The sequence below is a fragment of the Triticum dicoccoides genome, chromosome 7B (assembly GCF_002162155.2).
Source record: "Triticum dicoccoides isolate Atlit2015 ecotype Zavitan chromosome 7B, WEW_v2.0, whole genome shotgun sequence".
Lineage (NCBI taxonomy): Eukaryota > Viridiplantae > Streptophyta > Magnoliopsida > Poales > Poaceae > Triticum > Triticum dicoccoides.
This window is the reverse complement of record NC_041393.1, coordinates 394,274,277-394,284,106: the sequence shown is the minus strand read 5'-3', so window position 1 is coordinate 394,284,106 and position 9,830 is coordinate 394,274,277.

The following is a 9,830-nucleotide window of genomic DNA, read 5'->3' as shown; positions in this document are numbered from 1 at the left end:
ACACTCACTGGGTAGAGGAGCTCGACTCCGTACTCTGGGGGCTGCGGACCACTCCGAATCGCACCACCGGATTTACACCATTCTTTATGGTATACGGCGCAGAGGCAGTTCTGCCCTGCGATATAATTCATGACTCACCTCGCGTGCGCATGTATGAAGAAAGAGAAGCCGAGCTCGATTGGCAGGACTGTTTGGACGCATTGGAGGAGGAGCGTGATGTGGCAAAAGCCCGTTCCGCATTCTATCAACAACAAGCTCGAAGATATCAAAGCAGAGAAGTATGGGCCAAAACTTACAACGTTGGCGAGTTAGTTCTACGCCTGCCGGACAAGAAAAAGGAGAAACTAAAGCCCAAATGGGAAGGTCCCTTTATCATCGACCAAGTCCTGACCGATGGAGCGTACCATCTGCGAGATGCATCGGATAACCGACTCGAGCTGAACCCATGGAACGCAGCCCGTCTCCGAAGATTCTACGCCTAGCGCCGGATTCTGAGTTCGTCTCCTTCCTCCGTCTATATTTTTCATATTAGCCGTCTTCTGTTTCTCTCCTTCTCCCTCCTTTTTTATTACAGCCTTTGAAAGCTTGTTCGTGCATTGTTCGCACACACTTGAAGCGCTATCCGCGCTCATTATACTTGGGGGCTTCTTTAACAGAAGCTTATTTATACGGGCTCCATACCCAACACATGTGTCACACTTCCGCATGTACCTTTTATTCACCATTATATGCATCGATATGACTTAAGTTTTGGCCAAGCTGGGTTGCCTGGCTCCTGTGCTTACCCCTACGTTCCCGATTGTTCGGCTAGGTGGTAAAGGGAGCACCTCTGCGATTGTTACTGCCGGGTCAGCCGGATGTGTACCTCAGACTCGGTGAAGCCGAAAGCTAGTGTTCTTAAGGGAATATTCGGTTGGTGAACAAAAAGACGATTTAATACCTATTTATCTGCCCCCAGATATATTTCTGCTTTTTTCGCAGTCCGGACATGCACTTTAGGGCATGCCTCCCAGGGAAGGAACCCCTAACGGAACTATTGTCCCTGGAAGATGTTTCTTACTAACCATATAATATAACATAACTAGTTGGGCACTTGTCTGATAAAGCACTAATGACCCCTACGCCTGATCTCCACGCATGCCCCGGTTCTTATATAACCACGAGGGTATTTGGACACACTCTGGACTATTGGGTCCTGAGGTTGAAGCGAAAAGGTCCGCTATGACAAACGATCTACAATCCGGCTAGAAGGCATTTTTCATGTCATCTTAAGTTACATAGTCAATTCGACTGATTGTATTCCTCTTCAATGCCATCTAATAGGCTGTCTAGTTTACAGTCCTGCTGGGAATACTTTGCGGACAACTCTACTTGGCCGTACACCAAGCTCACAGGGATCTCCTTCCCATCGGGCCCACAGGTCCGACCTTGGCCATGTGGTTTGGGTCAGCCTTCGTATACCGCGTCTTCACCATGGCCCAGGCCTCCCTGGCGCCTTGACGGCAGGCCGATATCTTCCATAATCGAAAGCGCCGCCGCGCTCCCTAAAGCCTCTATGTAAGCTCTCCAAGCCTTCAGGCAGGGAGACAGATGGCCACAAGGCCTGGGCGACGTCTTTCATCACCTGCCGAACTCGTTCGTGCAGTTGCAAGAGCTCGGGAAGAAGGTCACCCGTAGAATCGGGCATTTCCTCTGCAGGACGGCCTGTGAGCATACCTACAGACATAACTCTGTCAGTCGACTTCCTCGCCGAACTCTTTTTCAAAGTTCGTTCAAGCACTTACTAAAAATGCCGCGTCGAAGCCGTCGATTCTACTTAATGGAGTCAGAAAGCTGGGCACGAACATCCTTTAGTTCCTCACCCAGCTGGGTGTTGGCATCTTTGAGATTATTTTTCTCTTGCCTCACCCTTGTAAGCACATTCTCGCCAGCCTTTAACCGGCGCATGAGCTGTTGCTTGTCCGGATCTATCCCAGCGCCATCTGCAATATTATTGTCAGAATTATACATACGCCGCACTTCACAAATTACTTATCTTCTGAAGCATATATTACTAGAGGGGGTCTCTTTGGCTTCCCCCGCTGCGGCTAGTGCGGCCTCAAGTTGGGCTTTGCACTCCTCCAGCTCCTGGGACAGTTGGGTATTCTTTTCTGAAAGATCCTGCACAATAAAAGATCCTTAAATCAGTTATTCTAACTATTTCAAGTCTCGGGGGCTACTGGCATATATAACTGTCAAATTTTCTCACCCGTATGTCTTTTACATACTGCTCCGTGGCTCTGGCTAGACCATTTTGAGTGGCACGAAGGTGCGCATCTCCAGAATTAAAGGCATCCAATGCCTCTGGGGAGAAACATGCGTCGCGAAGAACTGTCCGACGACGCCTGTGATTAATGGCACTCTCCACCTCGGAATTGGTGGCAAATAACCTGTCGGCATCCTCTGTCGGAGGAGCATCCGACGCACGCCTCGTGTTCGCCTCCGCTTCCGGACCTGGCTTTGGAGCCTGGCGAGCGGAGGATTGATTGGCAACCTCTCCGGATATAGTCCGGCGAGCGCTCTTCTTCCTGAAAAAGCACGAGCGTTAGTATGTCTCCCAGGAATAAAGCCTCGGAGTAAGGTGGCACGCCATACCGTTGCGCTGGAGTTTCGATCCGGACCGCACTTCTTTTTAGCCTGCTAGGCCGTGCTGCCCCTTGTTGGCTAGCCGCCGCGGGCTCGGCCTTCCGACTCAAGGGCGCCCCCTGCAAAACGCCATCGGTATACGATGATAAAAAATAAGCACGGATGGGTCATTTTCTAAGTATTGGGACTTTGGTCTCAATTACCTGTGAGGCTGGAAGTATTCCAGGGTAATCGGTCGTAATTGCGACCAAGGCATTATCAATGCTCAGTTGGTGAAATACCCCATCAATCAGCTCCACCGATATGTCCGGATCCTCTTGGGAGGTCGGATCGAGGAACCGTTCCGGATCCTCGGGTTGTGGAGGCGGGCTGTTTATGTCCTTTACGGCCTGGCGCAGTTCCTGCGCCAAAATCACAAAATGAGATACTTGACTATGGGAATATGGATCGGATAGGCAAAAAGAAATGTCCGCTTACCCAGCTCGGAGGATTGTGGATAGAAAATCCGCCCCGTCGATTGACGCGGAGAAATTCCTCCTCTTCTCCCTTGTACAATGCGGACAAGATCTTCATCAGATCGGCGACCGATCCCGGCCCCTTACAGCCGCAACGGGTGGCATCATCCTCCCCGTTGAAATCCCACATGGGGTGGCCTCTATACTGGAGCGGCTGCACCCCCCGCAGAATGCATGTGGCCATCACCCCGATCATGGTCAGTCCAGAATGAGCTAACAACCTTATCCGGCTCATCAGGTAAAGGGCGTCCTTGTCGTTTTCCTTCTGAGGGCTCCATGGACGCCAGCTTAGGCGTTTCTTCAAAGGAGCGTTATTAAACTTAGGGAGACCGACCCGAACAAGGTCCGTCAGGGGCACATCTTCTATATAAAACCATGCCGAAGGCCAGTCTTCGGACGCCTTCTTCGGGGTTCCAGATAGATATCCGGTCCCGGCGATGCGCCATAGTTCGGCTCCGCCCACTTGATATATCGACCCCTCTTGAGAACAGGGCACAAGGCAGAACAGCTTCTTCCACAACGCAAAATGAGCCTCGATGCCCAAAAACAGCTCGCAAAGGGCCACGAAGCCCGCAATATGCAGAATGGAGGCAGGCGTAAGGCTGTGCAACTGGAGGCCGTAGAACTCCAGGAGCCCCCAGAGAAACGGATGAATTGGAAATCCAAGCCCTCTTATCAAATAAGAGACAAGGCATACCCGCTCTCCTTTGGAGGGGCTGGGGACGCTCTCGGCTTGCTTTCCGCCCTTATAGGTGGCAAGTCCGGCTCGAACCGGAACCATGAAGGCTGGGGGAAGAAATCCCTTGGTTTGGAGCGCCACTAGTTCGCTGTGCGGGACGGAGCACCTCTCCCAATCTCCAGGCTGAGGGCTGGGAGGGCGAGAGGAGGAGTCGCGTCGACTGTCCATGATGGAATGGATTTCTGTCAGATGCACTCTGATGAATGCTCGAAAAGGGAGGATGGTGTGATTCGGATCTAGATCCTCGTCTCTTTTATAGGCAGCTCATTTGCGCAGCTAGGGGGATAAATGTAAAAATACCCTGGCTCTTCGCATTCGTTCAACACGTGGAAGATGGCCATTATTGGGCGTGGAAGCTGAGGAGCACAATATTTACAAGAAGCCGGACGCTATTCGAACATGTACACATGATTTGGAGAAGAACCCGCCTTGCAATGCCGAAAACAATCTACGCGTCGGACTCATCGCCATTGAGGCCTGGTTCGGGGGCTACTGAGGGAGTCCTGGATTAGGGGGTGTCCGGATAGCCGAACTATCACCTTTGGCCGGACTCATGGACTATGAAGATACAAGATTGAAGACTTTTTCCCGTGTCCGGATAGGACTTTCCTTGGCGTGGAAGGCAAGCTTGGCGATACGGATATGTAGATCTCCTACCATTGTAACCAACTCTGTGTAACCCTAACCCTCTTCAGTGCCTATATAAACCGGAGGGTTTTAGTCCGTAGGACGAACAACAATCATACCATAGGCTAGCTTCTAGGGTTTAGCCTCTCTAATCTCGTGGTAGATCTACTCTTGTACTACCCATATCATCAATATTAATCAAGCAGGAGTAGGGTTTTACCTCCATCGAGAGGGCCCGAACCTGGGTAAAAACATCGTGTCCCTTGTCTCCTATTACCATCTGCCTAGACGCACAGTTCGGGACCCCCTACCCGAGATCCGCCGGTTTTGACACCGATAACCCCCTTTGAAATACTAGGTTCCAACAATTGGATTTCAATGAACCCAAAATGCCCTTCATAAATGTTCACCATCTTTGGTCCTGGCTAAACCCTTTGCCAAGAATGGTTTCATATTTTCGGAGGCTATTCTGGATTTTTGCACCAACCCATAAGTATTTGCATTTGGGCAATTTAAATCCTATAAATATTTTCAAATGCCCAAATAATCTTGAAGGTATTTTTAGGCTGTTGAGAATATTTTCAAATGTGCCTCTGAATATTTTCACGTTTTTCCTAAATGGAATAGTATTTCTACTATTTCAAAACATAGAACAGAAACAAATAAAAAGAAAAGGACAGAAAACCTACCTAACTCACCTGCAGCCCATCTGGCGCCCCAACTGGCCTAGCACTGTGCGGCCCACTGGCCCACAGTGCCAGTCATCACCTACCTACCGCCAGGAGGACAGCACGCGCATGGCCGCCGCACGCGAGCACGCGCCCCGCCACCTCCTGCTTGCTGCTTGGCCCTGGCCTCTTTGGGTGATGCCACGCGCTCCCCTCGACCCCCTCCCGCTCTTCCCCATGCTCATCCCCTCCCTGGACCTCTCTCCCTCACCCACCCGAACGGGTTCGTCGCCACCGTCCGCCACCACCGCGGCCATCGCCTCCCCCTCACCTCTCCTACATGCCCAGAAGCTCCGCCACCGTCGCCTACGCCTCGCCGTCGACTCACGCGACGCCAAACGCCCCGAAGCGCCAGCCCTGACCTCTTCTTCCTCCTCGGGTCGCCGAGATCGCCACCGTCGCCCTGCTCGCTCCGGACCTCCCCCGCGCCCATTGACCTTCCCATCGTGCTCGCGGTGAGCTTCTCTTCCTCCTCCCACGAACCCCATTGCTCGCCGCCTCCTCTAGGTCGTACTTGCGCAGACGCCGAAGCTCGCCGGCGCCGTACCTCATCACCGCCGCGGCCACAGCTGCTGCCACTCGCGTCCGAGCTCATCAGCGCGTTCGTTGCAGCTCTAGGAGCCGAACACACCCGCCTGCAGCCCCTACCATGCCCCGTAGCATCAAACCCGCACGCCATCGAACTCCGGCCGCCGCCGCGAGCTCGCTTCCGATGAGCTCGGGCCACCCCAGCTCCCGCCGTCTGCTCCATCAGCTGTGCGCGAATAGCAGCTCTTCGTAGAGCCTCCCCACGCCCAAAACCATCACCTGTGGGCGATTTCTGAAGCCCTCCGCCGTCTCTGTCGTCGCCGGCGATGAACCGTGGACCAAGTCCAGTGGGTTTGACCCCGCTGACCAGGGTTTGACCTCCCCTCGTGTGCACTGACGTGTGGGGCACCCCCCTGACACTTTTAGTTAGTATTAGTTTAACCCTAATTAACCTAGGTTAGCTAGCTAATTAGTTGCTGACTAGTGGGCCCTGGCCCCACAAACAGTTTAGTTAGAATCAACTTAAGGCTAATTAACTTGGTTAATTAGTTGTGGCACTGACCAGTGGGACCCACTGGTCAGGTTTGACCTGGACGATTCCGCTGACCTGCTGACGTCACAGTGGCGTCGTGCTGATGCAATAACTCTTTTCTGGAATTTAAGTAAGTCTTAAATGATTTATTTATTTTAGAAAATATCCAAAATTTGAAAAATCATAGAAATTCAACTGTATCTCAGAATGAAATAATTTATATATGAAAAATTATCAGAAAAATCCAATCTATCCATTTATGCTACTTTCATGCATGTTCAACCGACTTATATCCCCTGTATAAGTGAAAACATGATAATGGCATTTTAAATACCCCTTATGGAGTTTGCATATGAACCCTTGGTTCATATGGACCTCATTTAAATTGTTGCTAGATGCATTACTACAAATCACAGCATATTGCCATGTCATGATCATGCATCATATTGTGCATTACATTGATTGTGTCCTTCTCTGTTTGTTGGTAACCGTCCCCTCTCAGTAGACTATGTTCCGACGTTGTGATCGTTGACACTGATGAAGACTCAATGCTATCTTCAGAAGTGCCAGGCAAGCAAAATCCCCTTGTTCATTCCGATACAAACCCACTCTCTCGCTCTACTCTCTTTTACTGCATTAGGACAACAACGATTCAACTGTTACATGCTACGGTAGTTGAACCCCTTATCCTCTGCATGACCTGTCATTGCTACAGTAAATAGATGAAACCCACTAGCATGAGTAGGATTTGTTTGAGCCCTGATGTGCCTACTCATTCATGCTTGTTTGTCATGCCTACTATTTCTTAGAGTTGTGTCAGGTCTGATTCATCGGGGATGAATTGGAATGTGGTGAACATGTCCTACTGTTGAGAGCTAAGTGTGTGAACACGATTTGGTAATGGTAGCGATGAGAGGCCATGTAGGAGTACATGGTGGGTTGTCTCATTGAAACCGTCCTCAGGAACTGAGTTCTGTGTTTGTGATCCATGAATAGTTACTACCACACATTGGGTTCCGGTAACTTGACCCCTCTCGACTTATTAATCAACATGATCTCTGTCCAGGAGTTGCAACTAATTTCTGGTGTTTGTAGGTAGTGCTAGTAGTCTACCAAGTGGCACCCGGATGGTGGGCTTGGGAACCCTGCTCACATCGTTTTGGGCCGTGAGCGACACCCTGGCCGGATCTCCTTGCGGATGGAACCCGAATAGGCGATAAACCTGGACGAGAGACTTGTGTGGTTAGTCAGGTCGTGGCCGACTCCCTCGCCAGACTTCCGCTTGAAGGTTTCCGAGATACACGAGGTGTACATGGCGGTAAGTGGCGAGAGCGTGTGTGAAGAAGTACACCCCTGCAGGGTTAACATTATCTATTCGAATAGCCGTGTCTGCGGTAAAGGACTTCTGGGTTGCCTGTACAGTTCATAGACAAGTGAAAGTGGATACTCTAAAATACGCAAGATAAGCGTGAGTGCTATGGATGGCGTTCTCGTAGGGAGACGGGAGCGGATCCATAGTGGTGTATTGATATGGTGAATATGTGGACTCGTGTGCGCCACCTCAAAAGAGTTACTTGCAGTCGTAGTTCAGGATAGCCACCGAGTCAAAGCTGGCTTGCTGCAGTTAAACTCCACCACCCCCCTTTATTGATACTGATGCATATGTAGTTAGTTCTGATGTAAGTCTTGCTGGGTATATTTGTACTCACGTTTGCCTATTTTACGTTTTTGCATAGACTTCCGTCTCACTAGTAGTTTTGCATGGACTTCTAAATTTAGCTTGTTACCTCAGCAACGATCTTGTGCCCTCGGCAGGATCTGGTAGATAGTCAGGCTTCTCAGCCTTTTTCATTTGTAGATGTCTGTACTCAGACATGTTAAGCTTCCGCATGTGCTTTGACTTGTATGCTTTGAATGATGGGTCGAGAGACCCATGTTTGTATTATCTCGCTCCTCGGAGCCTATTGAATAAAATACTTTAGTTGTAGAGTCATGTTGTGATGCCATGTTGTATTTACACATATCGAGCATATTGTGTGTATGTTATTGAAATTCTTGGTATGTGTGGGATCTGACTATCTAGTTGTTTATCCTTGATAGCCTCTCTTATCGGGAAATGTCTCCTAGTGCTTCCACTGAGCCATGGTAGCTTGCTACTGCTTCGGAACACTTAGGCTGCCCGGCATGTGTCCTTCTTTGTTCCTGTGTCTGTCCCTTCGGGGAAATGTCACGCGGTGTCTACCGGAGTCCTATTAGCCTGCTACAGCCCGGTTTACCGGAGTCCTGCTAACCCAGTTGCTACAGCCTGGATTCACTCGCTGATGACCGACACGTTCGTTGCTGGGTCATGTATGCCTGTCCCTGTAAGTTAGTGCCGCTTCGGATTCACGACTAGTCATGTCAGCCCGGGCTCTTTGTCATATGGATACTAGCGACACTATCATATACATGTGCCAAAAGGCACAAACGGTCCCGGTCCTGGTAAGGCGACACCCATGGGAATACCGTGCGTGAGGCCGCAATGTGATATGAGGTGTTACATGCTAGATCGGTGTGGCATTGAGTCAGGGTCCTGATAGCTTTGGTATCAGAGCTTGACGCCCTGTACGATTACCAAGCCAAACTGGTCGAAGTTGAGTCGAGAAATGCTTTAGTTATATGTAGGGGAATTGATTGTGGGATGGAACGTAAGGCTCTCTTACTCCTTTACCTTATGCCTTCCGATCTGAGTCATCTTATCTTTCCTCCGGGGTTAAGGAACAAGGATTTCTCTTCTTTCTATCAGGATCACGTGTTACTAATTCGTAGACTTATAGGATTGATGGATTCAAGCCTCAGTTTAGTTTCTACTACCTCCGCGTATTCATAGCTAGCCTCGGATTCTTGATATTGTGATGATCGAGTGGTTATGCCACCATTTTGCAGGATGTCTCAAATCTTTTGAGCATTTACAGTCGTTATGCTGTCCGAGTCATCCCAGGTTTCTAAATAGTCTGATGCATTTGCAAAATCCTTTCCCTCTGGTTTCGATGTTCTTTTAGGATAGGTTAATCACACTAATTGCTGAGTTGAGGTACTCTATTGCCTCGACATATATGTTGGAGTTATTACTATGACCCTAGGTGTCCTAGAGTATCACCTAGTAATCTAGCCATGTTTTGTGGTCCCAGCATGATAATTTTGGCCGTCAATCTCGAAAGCATCCCGTGATGCCACTTAATAGTAGGTATTCTACTCTTGGGTTTTGAGCCCTAGATTCACCCTAGCTACTTCGTGTTGATAGTGTTTGTTTGTTCCTTTAGGTTATTAGTAACCTTTGCGATAGTCCTCGAGGTTCGTGGTATGTCCTTCTTCCAAATACCATGAACTGCTTAGGGCAGAAGTTCCCCGCTAAACCAAAGATCACAACCAGAGCTCTTGATGAGTTCTCGATTCTATGTTGTGACTCTGCCAGTTCTACCTTTTTGCATGGGTTGTCTGGAAGAAATATGTTGAACTCGTTCGACATACCAATCCATGCATCCACAACTCAGAAA